This window comes from Oryx dammah, unplaced genomic scaffold (assembly GCF_014754425.2).
Source record: "Oryx dammah isolate SB20612 unplaced genomic scaffold, SCBI_Odam_1.1 HiC_scaffold_5, whole genome shotgun sequence".
Lineage (NCBI taxonomy): Eukaryota > Metazoa > Chordata > Mammalia > Artiodactyla > Bovidae > Oryx > Oryx dammah.
In genome coordinates, this window is record NW_024070189.1 from 29096614 (window position 1) to 29106680 (window position 10067).

A 10067-nucleotide genomic window follows, 5' to 3' on the forward strand; every position below is an offset into this window, starting at 1 on the left:
CAGATGTTCAGGTGGATTTAGAAAAGGCAGAGGAACTAGAGATCACACTGCCAACATCCACTGGATCATCAAAAAAGCAAGAGAGTTCCAGAAAAACCTCTACTTCAGCTTTATTGACTATGCCAAAGCCTTTGACTGTGTGGATCACAACAAACTGTGGAAAATTCTGAAAGAGATGGGAATACCAGACCACCTGACCTGCCTCCTGAGAAATCTGTGTGCAGGTCAAGAAGCAACAGGTAGAACTGTATGTGGAACAATAGACTGGTTCCAAATTGGGAAAGGAGTACATCAAGGCTGTATATTGTCACCCTGCTTATTTAACTTCTAGGCAGAGTACATCATGAGAAACGCTCAGCTGGATGAAGCACAAGCTGGACTCAAGATTGCCAGGAGAAATATCAATAACCTCAGATATGCAGATGACACCACCCTTATGGCACAAAGTGAAGAAAAACTAAAGAGCCTCTTGATGAAAGTGAAAGAGGAGAGTGAAAAAGTTGGCTTAAAACTCAACATTCAGATCATGGCATCCAGTCCCATCACTTCATGGCAAATAGAAGGGGAAACAATGTAAACAGTGAGAAAGTTTATTTTCTGGGCTCCAAAATCACTGCAGATGGTGACTACAGCCATGATATTAAAAGATGCTTGCTCCTTGGAAGAAAAGCTATGACCAACCTAGACAGCATATTAACAAGAAGAGACATTACTTTGACAACAAACATCTGTCTAGTCAAAGCTGTGGTCTTTCCAGTAGTCATGTATGGATGTGAGAGTTGGACTATAAAGAAAGCTGAGTGCCAAGAATTGATGCTTTTGAACTGTTGTGTTGGAGAAGACTCTTGAGAGTCCCTTGGACTACAAGAGATCCAACCAGCCCATCTTAAAGGAAATCAGTCTTGAATATTCATTGGAAGGACTGATGCTGAAGCTGAAACTCCAATACTTTGGCCACCTGATCCAAAGAACTGACTATTTGAAAAGACCCTGATGCTGGGAAAGATTGAAGGCAGGAGGAGAAGGGGAAGACAGAGGATGAGATGGTTGGATGGCATCACAGACTCTATGGATATGATTTTGAGTAAGCTGTGGGAATTGGTGATGGACAGGGACGTGCTTGATGACAGCCTGGTGTGCTGCAGTCCTTGGGGACACAAAGAGTCAGACACGACTGAGCAACTGAACTGCACTGACTGAAGGCCCTTATAGTAAGGCCAGTGGGTAACAGAACTGAGTTCCTTTTTTTCTTCGTTAATTATTATTTTACGACTACTCTTTAATGAACAAAGTGAAGTCGCTCAGTTGTGTCCAACTCTTTGCGACCCCATGGACAGCAGGCTCCTCCGTCCATGGGATTTTCTAGGCAAGAGTACTGGAGTGGGTTGCTGTTTGCATTACCTTTAATATTATTACTAAAAAGCTTTTTGGGGGGCTCCAAAATCACTGCAGATGGTGACTGCAGCCATGAAATTAAAAGACGCTTACTCCTTGGAAGAAAAGTTATGACCAACCTAGATAGCACATTCAAAAGCAGAGACATTACTTTGCCGACTAAGGTCCATCTAGTCAAGGCTATGGTTTTTCCAGTGGTCATGTATGGATGTGAGAGTTGGACTGTGAAGAAAGCTGAGCACCGAAGAATTGATGCTTTTAAACTGTGGTGTTGGAGAAGACTCTTGAGAGTCCCTTGGACTGCAAGGAGATCCATTCTGAAGGAGATCAGCCCTGGGATTTCTTTGGAAGGAATGATGCTAAAGTTGAAGCTCCAGTACTTTAGCCACCTCATGAGAAGAGTTGACTCATTGGAAAAGACTCTGATGCTGGGAGGGACTGGGGGCAGGAGGAGAAGGGGACGACAGAGGATGAGATGGCTGGATGGCATCACGGACCTGATGGACGTGAATCTGAGTGAACTCCGGGAGTTGGTGATGGACAGGGAGGCCTGGCGTGCTGCGATTCATGGGGTCACAAATAGTCGGACACGACTGAGCAACTGAACTGAAAAAGCTTTTTTTAATCCATGGGAGTTTTGAGACAAGCCCATGAGAATTTCCAATTATATATAGATTCATAGAAATATATACCTTTAAAAATCTTGTTTTACGGGTCAGAGAAGTTAAGTGATTTCCATAGAACACCCTGCTGGTGACACAGTTTTATTACCTGACATGCACATGGAGGTGGCCCTATATTTTTAGTTTTTCATTTGATTGTCGGTTTTCTCACTAAATAACAAAATTACAAGCAGGACCTGAAGTGCCTAACAGCAGAAGCCCATTAGTGGAGGTTGCTTGAGATTGCTAAGCAATAAGGAAGAGAAATAATATGAAGTGTGTGTTCTTCCCTGAAAAAGCTTGAATCTTTTTCATACTCTTTGTTTAAACACGAAAAAAGAGTGGCACTGGAAACTAATCACAAAAATGGTGTGGTCTTCTGACGCTCTTCTCGCCCTCTTCTCGTGTCTCTCAAGCTTGAGTTCCTAATCAAGCATCTTAGTGGTTAGAGTGTCGAGTGCTTCAGATGAATACTTAAACCTAAATGATAAGTGAGTGGTAAGATTTATAAGCTCTTCTCTCTAAAGTACTTCCTCCCCTTCTCCTAAAGCCTGAGGAAATGCTACCAGGTATGGCCCTACAGTCTAAGGGAACAGTGGTAGTTCCCTTAGTAGTTACAAAGGGAATTCTATAAATGGATAGTTAGGAAGAAACATTTTTTGATATCTCTGTGTGTGTGTGTGTGTGTGCTGCACTCATTTGTGTTTAACTCTGCAAGCCCATGGACTGTAGCCTGCCAGGCTCCTCTGTCCATTTCCCAGGCAAGAATACTGGAGTGGGTTGCCATTTCCTTCTCCAGGGGATCTTCCTGACCCAGGGATCAAACCCATGTCTCTTGCATCGCCTGCACTGGCAGGCAGATTCATTACCACTGCGCCACTTGGGAAGCCTTTTTTATATCTACTGTTTGCTAATACCTTGTTAAAGACTAGATATATAAAAATGACAGCCCTTGGCTTTAAGCAGCCAACAACCTATAAGGGTAATACATGAAGACCTGTAAATCACTAGCAAGGTGATAAGTGAATGAATTACACTGGGAGTACAGATTACAGATAAGGTCATTCTTCCTGGGAGATTTTTGGAAACTCTCACAATAGAATGTGTTGCAGACAACTGGAAAGAGGGATTAGGGAAGTGATGGGGAGGAGTCGATAAAAAAGAAAAAATCTACCCATCTTCTTCAATAAGCTGAAATGCTTTGTGTAAATAAGGCACGATCACACACACACACACACACACACACACACACACACACACATATGCACAGTCTTAAGCTAATATTTGATACAGGACAAAAGTGAACACAATAAAATGATCGAAAATATTTAGAACAGATTTAGTAATTACTATAAGTAATCTACCTATAAATCACTGAGTAAAAAATAATAATTAATTTAAGAGGACCACATAGTTGGGAAATAGTCCTCCAAAAAGTATGGCATGGCAAATAAACGATCATGGGAAAAGAGGTTCCACAAATATTTTAAGAAACATATATGGGCCAGGAAAATGTACCATCATATTTATACTTATTCTGGAAGATGTGAGTATATGATGGTGAGCTCTATGAAGATGAATTGGGCACTGCCTATATTACAGAGGAATCTGTAATCTAGTGGAGGAGATAGGAAGATGTGCCAACAGTACCCCAAGGAGTAGATGAAAGAGGGCAAATGTGGAACAGTACCAGGTGTGCCCAAGACAATATGGAAATTATTACCCAGTTTTCAAATGGTTTGGCCATAGCGTGTATGTTGCTTTAGATATCTAAAAAGTGTCTTGGAGCAGGAGAGCAAACCAACAAAGGGATTTCTTTCAAGATCTGATCCAAATGTACAGTGATGGGGTTCAGGGAAGGTTGCCCCAAGATGTTCCACTCTGGCCTGCTGATTATTTTCAGCTAAAAACAGGCAAGCCCCAGAAGACTTGAGAAGATTTTCTGAACATTCCTGATAGTGTCCAAAAGAATTTAAGATAGGCAGCCTGTCCCAGGAAGGAGGAGTTATCACCATAAATAACAACTATCCTAAGTATGCTATATACACTAGCAGTGTGTCCTATGACAATCACTTATCTTCTCTGACCTGTTATACAAGGGAAGTAGACAGGAAGAAACCTAGCAAGGCCCATTTGATCAAAGTCCTGTGTTCCCTGTCTTTGGATGGCCCAGCAAACATTTGTATACCCAACATTAAGTCTTTTTATCATCCTGCAAATTATCTTACTTCCCTTTGAATTCCCCGACCCCTACCTACTTCTCCTTAGTCCAGAATAATGGTGTTACCCCATCTTGCCTTGCCATCTTTGGAGTTTTTCATATTTATGAGGATTTTCCCATGCATATGCAATACATTTGATTTTCTCCTATTAATCTGCCCACAGCTGCCTTTTAATTAGCAGTATAAACAGAGAAGAACAAAGAGCGTTTCTATTCATCACCCGATTCTGCAAGGATTAAGTTATAATCTGCTGCAATCACTGACCAACTCTGTACTCTGAGAGGAAATTAAGCTGATAACAGGATGATGCACTCTGTGCCTCAGACAGAGGGAATTAAGATGATAACAGGATGCTCTATGCTTTGGACAAGCAGGCCCCATGGATAGTTAGATGTACATCTCAAGTCTTGCATCTCCACATACATAGAAATACACTAAAACCATTAACTTGTAATACCTGTTCTTTGTGACTAGCATTACTCTTTTACCAACATATATGCTTGACAGATTCCTTCTCCAAAAATCATGTATCAATATCTGGACTGATTTCTTCCCATATGTCTTTGGAGCAATTCTTCAGAGCTACGGAGAGGCTGTCTCAGGCTGAAGTTCTCAGTAAAAATCCTTGGATAAAACAAATATATAACTCTTTTTTCTTTTCTTTTTCTTTCTTTCTTTTTTTCTCTTTCTTTTTTTTTATTCTTATTTTATTATTATTTTTCTTATTCCCCCCCCAAAACAAATATATAACTCTTACTTTGTGCATTTTTAAGTTGACAGCAGCCAAAAGAATTAAGAGGGAAGGAGAGCAAAATTGCTCTTCCACTCGCCAGTCTTCAACCTATAGGTGTTTCTGCTTTTCCAGTACTGGGTATTTGTTTTAAAATTATATTTAGGATAGTGGCGATGACTACACAGCAGTGTAAATGTGCTTAGTTCCACTGAACTGTACACTTCACAGTGGTAAATTTTATGTGTTTTTATCACAATTTGAAAAAAACAGAAAAACTGCTGTTTGACCTTTTTATGAGTAGTATTTTCATCTTGATTCTCTTGAAGTTTACTTTTTTACGTCTTTATTTAGTACTTAAGAAGCTGTTCTTAAATGTAGGAAGCAAGTTGTTAGCCATGTATAATTTTCCTTTCTAATCATAAAGTCAGCCATCAACTTAAATTTAGAAAGTTCTGTTGTGGAGCACAAAGCATTTTTGAAATAAATATAGCCATTATTAGTAAGCATCTTATGCTTGAAAACTTTCCAAATAGTCATGAATATTCATAATATGTAATACTAATGCTCATGCACAGTAATACTCATTGACATCTGGGGGAAACTAAGATACAAAACCTAATATTTTAAGACAGCTTAGCTAACATTAAATTTGTCGAAACTGTATCCAGTCTTTAAAACATCTGTTCCCTCTCCTTCACTCAGAGACATAACCCTCCTATAGTTGCCTAATATTTCATATTTGCCAGGCTAACATTAAAATAAGCATTGATACTCGGCAAACATTCATCTTTCCTTCTCAGTTTCAAATTCTGCTGAATCTCATAGTAAAGTCCTATTTGGAGGTGACGGAACTCCCCCTACCCAACATGATGAATACATTTCTAGAAAACATAAAAAAAAGGGGGGGGCCTCATTGGCTTATAAAAGTGCTAGCAGCATAAAACAGGGGAAAATGCCATCTCAGTAGTATAATAAGAAAATTTGGAATCTGAGAAAGAACAATTATTTAGTTTCTATTACAAAAAATAAAACAGGATAGCAAAAGACAGATAAATCAACCTCTGTTTTCATTAAGCCAAACCCATAGGCCATTTAAGTTAAGGTTGAAGAGATGTGCCAGGGAATATGTTGAACACGATGTACTGAACCTTAAACCTTCAATAGCCAAAACTTTTTACCTGCCTAGCAGAACGAGATGTGATTGCACTGTCAACCAAATTGTTGTCATGTGAGTAAAATGCATTAAAGACTTTAAAACCAAGGCTCTTTTACTCGTTAAAGTCTTCTAGTGCTTCATTAATTTTAATAGTATAATCTAGTTCTGATTGAAGTGCACCTGAATGCAGTTATTGCCTCATCAGTTCTGATGAGCTCCAAGTAATTCAAGCCAGGTCTGCAGAGTGATCACAAATTATGTGTCTCTGTTTACATCTACTCTAGGCCTGTTTGCCCATGTCTTCAGCAGCACAGCTTTTACGTCCCAGGAGCCGAGCGGCTTCTTTTCTGATCTCTCTTACAGTAGAGATTTTTATCTTCAGAGCTGCTTTTATACTAAAAACTGAGTTTTGTGCAAACAACAACAAAAGATTTTGTGGAGATGCCAAAATATAACATTTCTTCTCCAAATCTTCAGACTGAATACAGATATAGAATATAGATATGAGTCAAATGCATTTTTGAAAAGTTGGGAGTCTGATGTCTATGTTAAAAAGTAAATGAATCAATTCTGCATTTCCACCGTAACTCTGTTTCAAAAAATTCTTTTTAGAAAAATCTCTTCTTGGGACTTCCCTGGCAGTTCAGTGGTTAGGGGATAGGGGTTCTTCGGTTTTGTCTCAGGTCCCAGGCAGGTCTTTTAGTCTTGAGACGGCTAACCTCCATTTTGTGCAGATTTTTCTAGTTTAATTCTCAGAGGGAATTTACTTTCTCTTTTTTTGAGGGTTTTGAGGCTCCCTCTGATATGTTGTATTCCTCAATAAAATTTTAAATCCTTGTATAGTTCCCAACACATGAGAAAAAGAGTATTTCTACCATAAAGAGATTGTAATTATTTCATTTTTACCTTGATCATTAAATACAGTAGATACTGCATAATTTGTACCAAAATTTTCCTCCATTAAAATTACTAGCAACTATATATCCTTTCACATTAAAAAAATTAGCCTTGCTTGAATGTCAAATTTTCTAATTTTTTGGCATGTAGCATACAAGCTTCTTAGTTCTCTGACCAGGGATCAATCCCATGCCCTCTGCAGTGAAAGCACTGAGTCTTAACCACTGGATCATGAGGGAAGTCCCTAAATGTCAAATTATAAAAAGTTGTTATGAAACATTTTTGGCATTCAAAAAGGAATAAAAGACTTTTTATGTCTGGGGACCAGCAGGTGAGAAGAGTCACCATTGTGAAAGGGGTAACCACCAAAAACCACAGAAGTCAGAAGACAGAGGAACAAACTATTTAGAGGTGAAGGAAGGGGGTAAAAGTAGAGAATTTAATGTTTATCGAGTCAGGTAATTAGGTCTGTGTCTTCAAGAATATGAATTTCATCCCATTAATGTGTTGTGAGATCAATTTAGAGTACTACAATCAGCATTTTTTTTTAAACTGAAAGAGAATAATACAGAATAGAAAAATATCAGAGTGCATCTCACATAGTAAGGGTAAGTATTATTACCTGAAACTTTTATTTGGGTTTTACATACATACACATACACACTCACTATCTTACTCACATATGAAAAATATCAATAATATAATGGATTCTAAGGTAAAAATATATTTCTTCCTAGAGGTTCCAGTGAAAGAAAAAAAATGTAAGTCATTGTTTATTATTTAATCATCATAAAAACTTTGTAAGGCAAATTATCTTCATTTACAAATGAAAACCAACCCTCTATTGAGTTAGATAATTTGCCCTTGGTCACACAGCTATAGTGGCTGAGGCTGAATTCAAGGCAAATCATTTGACCTCAAAACAACTTCTTCCAGATGCTTTCACAATATGCTCTTTTAAACCTTTGGCCTGAAGAAGAAGAGCCATTTCTGCATAAGCAGACATACTGTGGCAGCACAGAAGTCAAAAATAAGGACCCAAAGAAGAGAGCCAGAATGGTTTCCCAGGCATCAAAGCCTTCTCCAGCTGCATTCTGCCGCAGATACAAGGAACATCATAAATTTTAAAAGCTTCATGACACACCACCACACTCTGTTCACATCATTGCTTGATGAATATTGATTAAAGGAGACTTAGTAAACGGAAACAATTTGCATGATCTGACACCTTCAGCTGAAAGATATGGCATTCAATTAGAATTTTAATTAATAGTTGTCTTTTTATCTTTTTCAATTGACTCATCTTTTACATAAAATCTCTTATTTTCACTGTAACACTGCCAATGTGCTTCTTTCGTGAATAGCAAAAGAGACCACAACTTCTGCAAAGAGGATCATATCACTCAAACAGTTGGCAATATTTGAGGAGAAAGGATATTCTTGTATCCAATTTAAGTGCTATTACATGCTCTGAAAACTGTCTGAAGAGCTGTCGGAGAAGATATTTGATGAATATGGAAGATGTCAACAAAAACTGAGGTGCTAGATTGAATATTTAGGAATCCATTGTAGACTCTGTTTAAATGACTGCCTTTAGTTATGAATATCCTGCTCTGAAAGAGTAAAGTCACATGTAAGTACATTCCTGGTAATACAATAAAGGGTATTGACCCACAAATCAAGAGTTTCAAATGTAAACAAGATAATTTAAACCTTAAGAAGTCTATGGTCAAGCCAATATTAAATGCAAATGTTAGTGTGGTTATTGATGAGTAGAACTAAAGATGAGCAATGAATTAGGTAAAAATGCAACAAAAAAGGAGAGAGATGTTAGCTTACTCAGTTAATTCTTGTTGTTAATAATGTTGCTTTGCATGTCATAGTATAGATGACAAGGCTTGCTTTTTAATATATAGCATATAATTTTATACCATTGCTTATTTTTTAGTTCTTCTTCTACGAAAAAACAAAAACAAAAAAATTGGTATATACTTCTATCTAATCTCTTCAAGCTCATTTATGCTTATGTTCTTCAGATGTATGAACTGGCCTTCATTTACCACTTATCTCATCAGACCTTTCAAAGAAGCGGTCATCAGATCTGTTGGTTTGTTTGCCCTACAGAATGGTTTTAAGGTACATTCAGAGATAGATTATTATCATAATAATGATTTCTTTTTCATTATTTAACAAGCAAACTTTTACATGGTACTTAAAATGTGTGGAGCACGCCTAAGTGAACTTTACAAATATTTTGTCCTCCCAACGACCCTAGGAATGATTTCTTTTTCATTATTTAACAAGCAAACTTTTACATGGTACTTAAAATGTGTTGAGCACTCCTAAGTGAACTTTACAAATATTTTGTCCTCCCAATGACCCTAGGAAAGAAGTATCATCGTTCTCATTTTACACAAAAGAACTTGAAGAACTTAGAGACTAAGTCAATTACTTAATGCCATATAATGGGAGAGTTGGGACTCGTATTCAAGAAACATGCTGTAGAGTCAACATGCTCGGCCATGATGCCAGTCCTCTCAGCCCTCCATCCCTCGTCCCCAGCATGCCAGTCACTGTCGAGGTCATGCTCCCTCTTATGTCTACGGGCATTGGTGGGTAGAATGGCCCTCCACCCCATCCCATTCGCAGGATGTTCAGGAGAATATCACAGTATCCTGAACTATACCAGGTGTGCCTTCCTCTTCTAAATTTCGACCACATATCAGTCTGTCTCTCAAAAGTTAGTATGGTGCCTTTTAGCATCAGCACAAGTGGATTATTTTTACAATAAAAAGGAGGGACAACAATGCTTATATTATAGCAATGATGTATCTTCACTGTAGCAGCTACAGTACTCACAAAATGCAGAATGTGATCTCCTTCCTGTCATTCAAGGTATTTTTCTATTCATGTGGAGCAGTTTTAGAGTTAGAGTTAGCTGCTCTCACCTCTTCTATTGTGCTCTTCAGGTTACAGACATCACAGGATGGATGGAAAAGAAT